Here is a 7,566-nt window from a genome sequence, read left to right as displayed (position 1 = left end):
TCCAACACTGCAACTGGAGCTTGATCACGTGGAACTTCCCGTCCTGCTGGAGGATGAAGAGCCTCAGGTTGTGAGCACAAGCGCAGTGTTCATCCCTGCCAATGTCAGCAGGCGTTGGTCAGACATAGAGATAGGCTTTGTGAACACGGACCCTTCAGTCAGGGTAAAGAATGCATATGCACAGTATGTGCGGGATTGCAAGGCTGCAGGCTTGTCTGCCCGGTCTTACCAGGCATTTGTCAAGAAAAGACTGCACTCGGTGTCAAAGTTGGACAAATAAAGAATTGGTGTTACAGAATTCACCAATCCAGTGCTTTTTCAAGTTATGATGTGATGAAAAACTTATTGTCTTTTTTTTTTAAACTAAGTTTTGATTTTTTTCCCATGTTACACGAGTGTGATGCCATGTTACGGTTGTAAACATGTTTCCAAAATTGTTAATTTTACCTTGTTTGCTTTGAAAACTTAATTCTTGTAATCAAACAATAAATGTTCGCTTTGTAAATATATCTGATAATTCTGTTTTTGACATCATGTTCTGTTAAAAAATCATTGTTGAGATGAAAATAATATATGTTATTTTTGTAAACATTTGTGAGAGAAAACGAAAAAAAAAAAAGTTAAATTTTCCAAAATCCTACCCCCCCAAAAAAAACAACAACAAAAAAAAAAAACATACCCTCACATGGACTCTGCCTTGACGTGGCGTGAGGGCTTATGTGTCCCTGGGGAACACAACCAAAGAGTCCGGAAGGGCTAGGGAAAACAAGGGGTTAGGGTAAATCAAATTTGGGAGCACGGACCCCGAAGGTCAGGGTTAGGGGTTAGGTTAGGGTTATGGGGAAAAAGCCAGGAGAGGATGGGACAAAAGTGGAATAACTGAAAAAGTAAGAGGTGTAGAGGGACAGCAGAACCAGGCCTTTGGAGCACTGCATCATCTCCTGGTCCACACATGCCTTCAGGATGCACTGTACAAGGGGAGAGCAACGAGTCGTCTGTTGCCACAAACAGTCCAATCGCCTTCTGCGTCTGTCATTGTCTTTCGTTTGTTTTTTAAATACACAGCAAGTGTCACTCTCTCTCTCTCTGTCTGTCACAAACACAGACACACACACAGACAGACAGACACTGTGAGGTCTGCAGTGCAAAATTTGAATTTTAGTGCTTGGTGATTTCTCTCTCTCTCTCTGTCTGTCTCTCTGTCACACACACTTAACTTATTTCTGCACAAACTCGCCTCACCTGGGAGACATGAAAAATATTATCCATCTTCACCTTAATAGGCAGAACCAGCTGAATGGTAACAGGATTTAACTTTGCTTCCGCTGGGAAAGGACCAATAAATCGAGAATATAAACCCTTCATGCTCCTTTCAAGCTCCCCTACCCTGATACTATGTACATTTAAGATAAAGCTTTTTTTGTTTTCAGTATATGTAAAAGTATGGCTTTGTTATTCTATGTAATAATTTCTGAAAAACCTTTAGGTATTTATTTTATAAAGTCCATTTTTTATAATTTCAAGTAACATACTAACAGCTTCACTGTTCACCTTTCGCTCTTATAATCTAGCCAACCTTTATGTACTTGAGTAAGAAAACGGTATCTCACTGTACGGTAACTGATCAGCCAGTATGGTTTTAGGAAATTTTGAATTAGGCAGAATGACATTTTCATTATTGTTTTTATTTTTTATTTATTTATTTATGTATTCATCTTTGCTTTACCACCCTTCTGAAATCTCAGCTGAAAACCATATTCTCCATGGTAATCTGTTGTTACTGGGACAGTGGAGGCTTGGGATGTAATGCCATCTTTGTACAAACTGTCATTTGGTATCTCTCCCTTAATTGCTGGTCATTGATGAGCAACACATCGATGCAGCTATCTGTCCTCCATATGTACAATTATAGAAACATACAGACACACAGACACCTTTTAAGCCCTTGTCCTCTGATCAGGTGTCCATGTAGCATTTACCTGGACCACTGTCACCAAACCATCTGTTTCATAATACATATAATGTTTAATCTGCACTGGTCACTCCACGTTATTGTCATTGATATTTATATTTAAAAGTGCAATACTGTAATTTTCTGCTGCTCATTCCTGTGCAATATCCCATCTGCCCTCCCGTCATATTTCTTTTCAAGATTTTCTTATTTAATCACTAGTGTACATATATTTATATTTATAGATAAATATATATTTAGTCATCTTTTCTCTTTTACCATGTCTCTCTAATATTTTGCTCCTTACTATTTTTATTTTTTCTTATTATTTTATTTTCTTATATTTTCTCCTACTGTATCATGCTGCTGAGTGACTGCTGCTCGTCAAACACATTTCATTGCAATGTTGACCCTGTGCTAACTTGCATATGACAAATAAAACTGAAAACTGAAAACATGTAAGCTAATGGTCCCAACGTGCTTAAAATACATTTTTTAATTATCTGTGTAATTTCTGTTCATATTTAAATTAAGAGGGGGTGGCAGTAAAAACTCTGTAACAGAAATGTCATCAAGTACACTTTCAAACGATTGCGCTGTACGGACTCGCGTACTTGACTACTGAGAAATGACTTTCACGTCAGACTTAGCGGCTCTTATTTATCCAAAGTGCGACACCTGAGCGCAGACCCGGGCTGTTAAACAAATATGAGCAAATGCAGATGTCAGACAGACTGTCTAAAGAATTTTAAAAAGTCAGACAACCTTCAGGGCAATAACTAGAAGAATAAAGTTTGCAATAAAAGTTTGAACAATATTTTGCTATGTGCTATTTGCTATGCTCATCTAACCTGTGCTGCAGGTCAACCAGTTCTATCTTATCAGATTCACTGAGGGTGTCTATTGGTTTGGAAGTAAGGCATATGATCTTTTGTATCACTTGCGTCTCATCAGATCTTCTTTTTTTTGCTAAATCACTGCTATATTTTCTAAAGAATTTTCCAATTTCATATTTCAAAAGTTCCCAGTTACTACAAAATGTATTATTTGTGAGAGCTTTACTCCAATAAAGTTTAATGAATCTCTGAACTTCACAAATCACTTCTTTATGCTCAAGAATGGTACTATTTAACTTCCAGTAAGAGGTTTTAGTGATTAGGGAGGATGACAACGGGATCGATAAGCTAACCATTTTGTGGTCTGAGAGTGGTGTAGGATAAATATCCGTTTTAACTTTTTCTAAATCTTATAAGATAAGCCAAAAATCGATATGTGAGTGTCTGGTTTGAGTCTTATTACACCATGTATAAGCTATCTGAGACGAATGAGAATCCCTCCAAGAATCGACTAAGTTGAATCTTTGTGCAAACAGTCTTATGAATGAGTTAGAGTCTAAACTTCTAGAAGGCCATCTGTCCAAATAGCTGTTAAACACTGTATTAAAGTCTCCACCAAAAATAATAAAAGAATTGGGATATTTCGATAACCAGCGCAGTAGGCGCTCCTCCAACCTATCAAAATATAGTTTATTCTCCCTCTGACAGTTAAAACCATACACATTGACTAAAATATAGATAGAGTGTGCAGCCTCAACTATTAGAAAAATGTAATGACCATCTTTATCTATGTCAGAATTCAAGATTTTACCATTAAATCTTCCTTTAAGTATGCAGACATCAGCAGCATGCTCTGTACCATGGGACATCCACAGATCATCTCCCCATTGCGATCTCCGAAATGTTTTTTCTTGTTCTGTTGAGTGAGACTCTTGTATAAAACAGAAATCTGAATTGAACTGCTTGCAAAACAAAAAAATAGCCTTACGTTTAACATTGTTTCTTAAACCTCTTGCATTTAAAGAAATAACAGACAGAGACATAATGATAGTAACAAAAATTAAAAGTGACAAATAAGAAAAAGCTTAGACCAAGTAAATGAAGAACAGTTGAACCTGGTCACTTAAGAGAGTCCTATATAAGATGAGAACTGCAACCCCTGAGTAAGGAAATTGTGAACTTGAATAATAATAGGAATACAATAGCCTAAAACAATAAAACCAATGTGGTAAAAATAAATAAATAAATAAATAAATAAATAAAATAAATAAACGCTTCACATATGAGCATTGAAAGGGAGCTTAATAGAAATTTTCTTGCTCCATTTAAATAACTAATTATTCAAAAAAAGAATAAAAATAAAAAAAAATAAAAAGAAGCTTATCCAGCTTGCTCATAACATTTTCAGTAAAAATATTGCAGCCAAACTGAAGACCAATAAACTTATAACAAATAAACTGCATCAGTTTAACTCTGATCGTTTTATGAGTCCAACAACAAAAACAAACAAACAAAAAAAGAACGGCAGTGAAACCAAGTTAATCTTAAGATACTTCAGTTTTCACCTCAAAATACCTTGGATCAAATTATAGGGCTGGAAAAATCTCTTTTCCCTCCACGAACGCACGACCTCCTACGAAGAACGCCAGCTTGTTTTCTTTGCGCGCAGCTTCCACAGACGGCCAGAGTCTGTTTCTTCGGGCGCGGTCGTCAGGGGACAGATCCTCAGCCAGCTTTAGGTTGTTACGTTTCAGGTAGGTGGACTTCTTAGCAGCGCGCCAGACAGCATCGCGGTAGATCCTGGATGTAAACTGAATGATGATTCCCCTGGGTTGGTTGTTGTTGGACCTCTTGGGACCGATGCGGTGGACGGTGTCAACGACGTCGGGGAATTTATCTTGCATCTCCGGTATGACTGATCTACAGACTTTGATTACCTCCTGCCGCACGTCCTGCTTGTCCCTCTCGGTCAGACCGTAGAGCTTCAGATTCCAACGCCGTGAATAGCTCTCCAGGTGAGAGATGCGCTTTTCCTGTGCTTCAGCGATTGCTTTATATTTTTCGAGCTGTGCCTCAACACTGACAACTCTGCTCTTCATATCATTTAACTCAGCACAGACAGCATCAAATGACTCCTTAACAGCTGTGATATGTTCAGTGTTCTCTTGGACAGCTTTTTTCATCTCGGAGATGGCTATGGAGTTGTCACTCACCATTTTTTCAAGTGTCTGAACTCGAGTTAATCAACATGGTAAGTGATGAGAGCTGGGAGAGAACCGTAGATGTCTCCGTATCCGCAACTTTTCTTAGCTTACCAGCGGGAGAGGCACATGGAGTGATAGGGAGAGGGGGAAACTCTTCTTCCATCCGTGAATACTGAAGCGGTTCGGAAACTGCCTCCAAATAGTCGTGCATGGAGTCGATGAGAGTATTTTTAGTGTCGGCGGGCATCTCAGTAGCGAGAGAAGACTGAGCAGCTTGGCTAACATTAGCAAGCTTGCTAACGGAGCCGCTGTTAGCATGCAACTTCTTAGATTCGGTCTTTCTCTTCTCGGGTTTTCTCATTTTGGTTCACAAATAGATACCAAAATGAGACGTAAAAGATGACTATTGCGTAGGCGTAAATAAAGTCTCTGTTCACTGTGTGTAATATATATTTTAAAAAAGGCCAGGTTCGCAGAGCTCAGCGATACGTGACTGCTCAGAGCGCCATCTTGGGCTCCCCCCCTTCCCCTCGAAGAGTCACGATTGCGTTGACTATCAAAAGTCGACGCGTCGTTTGAAGCTTTGTAAGATCCCAAAAGACGCAGGAATAAGTAGCAGGATTTAAGAGTGTAATAACGGACTGAAACAGAAGATGGCAGCACTGCATGTACAAGGATGCCAGCTGCCGTTAAACCCCGAAGAAGAAGTAGCTGTGTCCCAGAATTCATAGCGCAGCCCAGCTCAGTTTCCAACAATGGCGGCAGCTAGTTAGTTTTAGTATTACTCTTATTATTCTTTATAGGTCACAAAATAAACGTTTCACATATTTTCAGGCGAGACTGTAACTGTGTAAACCTCAAATATCTGCTCAATTTATCAAGACACCACATATTTTCAAAAGCGCTCCGACGTTTTCAGAGACGTCTGTTACCCACTAGCTCGATAGCGAGCCGGGGGCTAGGCTCACTAGAGCCGTGAGAACACCGGACTCCTGGCAAATCGTTTTCAAACCCACCGCAGTCTTTCGCTATCCAAGCTTCTGACAGATGTGACAGATGTTTAACTTATTGTTGTTTACTTGTAGTGTACAATAAATAATCAAAAACACAGGATTATTCTGCAATGCTTCATTACTCACTAATGTTACAAATGTTGAAAGGTAAAAGTGTTCAATAAAATCCTAAATATTGCAAAATGCTGTAAGAACTCTTCTTTCGCTGCTTTAGGACACATCCCATTATATTGACTACTGTACACACACTACTTAATATTTAAGATACAAAAAATACTGGTTTCTGTGCATGCATCTGCAGTGAAGGTGTGTGTTTTGCCATGCAGCTTTTACTTACTTAGCACTCTTCTTCATTTTGACTACCATGAAGTTAAGCCAAAAAAACAAGAAAAGAAAAACGATTTTTCTGGTATCTGAAGTATAACAGTTCCCTGAACTACCTCTGATAGTGTCCTCATCATGATAATATTCCCTTTATTTATGATTAGTTATCTTTATCTTCAGAGGTCTGGGTGACAGTTTTAGTGTTTGCTTTAAAAAACAAAAAACAACAAAAACTCAAAACAAAAACTTGAAATATATATATTCTATATACATATATAGAGATGCTCACTCCTGATTGGACACTGAGCTGCACCACCTTCTCTTTCACTCCTCCACCTTGCTGTCCTCTGTGCTCTCTCTCCTCCATCTCCAGGGAACAAATCAGAGTCTGAGCACCAAACCTGTGGACTGTTAGTCTGCAGATAAGAAGGAAAACACACAGAATTCTCATGTTTGCCATTTTTCATACCGTATTACTATAGTATATTAGTTTACCAGTCCAACAGATTTATTTTCCCAAATGGATCATTACAGCTTTTGCCACACTGGTCCACTTGATTGTCAAAGTGTATTAGCTCTTTATTATTTCTTTCTTTTCTTTACCTTGAAATTATTACAATCAGAACGGACAGGACTGGGGATGGGAAAGAGAAAGATGAAGAAAAGAGAAGTTGGGAAGATGCTCAACAGAAGGAGATGGAAAGCAAAAAAATAGGAGAAGAGAGACACAGAGAGAGAAGACACTAAAAATCTGTTTGATCACCTGCTGGAAAAATAAAAACAAGCAAAAAGAGAAAAACACAGTAGCGAAACCACAGCAAAAACCAACATAAGCACAAGTTATAGTAAATAATAAATATCTCCACATCCCGGAAGGGCCTGATCGAGCCACAAGGGCCATAAACTGACAGTTTATTTATAACTAGAAATAATAAAGCAGTTGACGTGTTTCAGGCTGTGACTTTTAGTATCTGTTGGTACTTCATCACTTTGAATAAGTGTAAGTCAACACCAGGCCGCACTTTCAGTCTTTCCATTAAACAAATGAACAACAATCCATTGTTTTCACCATTAAACAATAAAATATGCTTCTTGACTCCTTGATGCAGGTGCCCACCTACGACCTGGTTTATTAATACTAAGCTAAAGAGGAAAGCAACTCACTGTAGTTCTCACAGCTCAGGACAAGCAGACACCTGATGTTGAGTGACTGAATGGAACTAAAACAAGAATTCATA

Source organism: Rhamphochromis longiceps, linkage group LG15 (genome assembly GCF_057381845.1).
Source record: "Rhamphochromis longiceps isolate RC_006_pf linkage group LG15, R_longiceps_female_GT1.1, whole genome shotgun sequence".
Taxonomy (NCBI): domain Eukaryota; kingdom Metazoa; phylum Chordata; class Actinopteri; order Cichliformes; family Cichlidae; genus Rhamphochromis; species Rhamphochromis longiceps.
Note: the sequence above shows the minus strand (reverse complement) of the source record.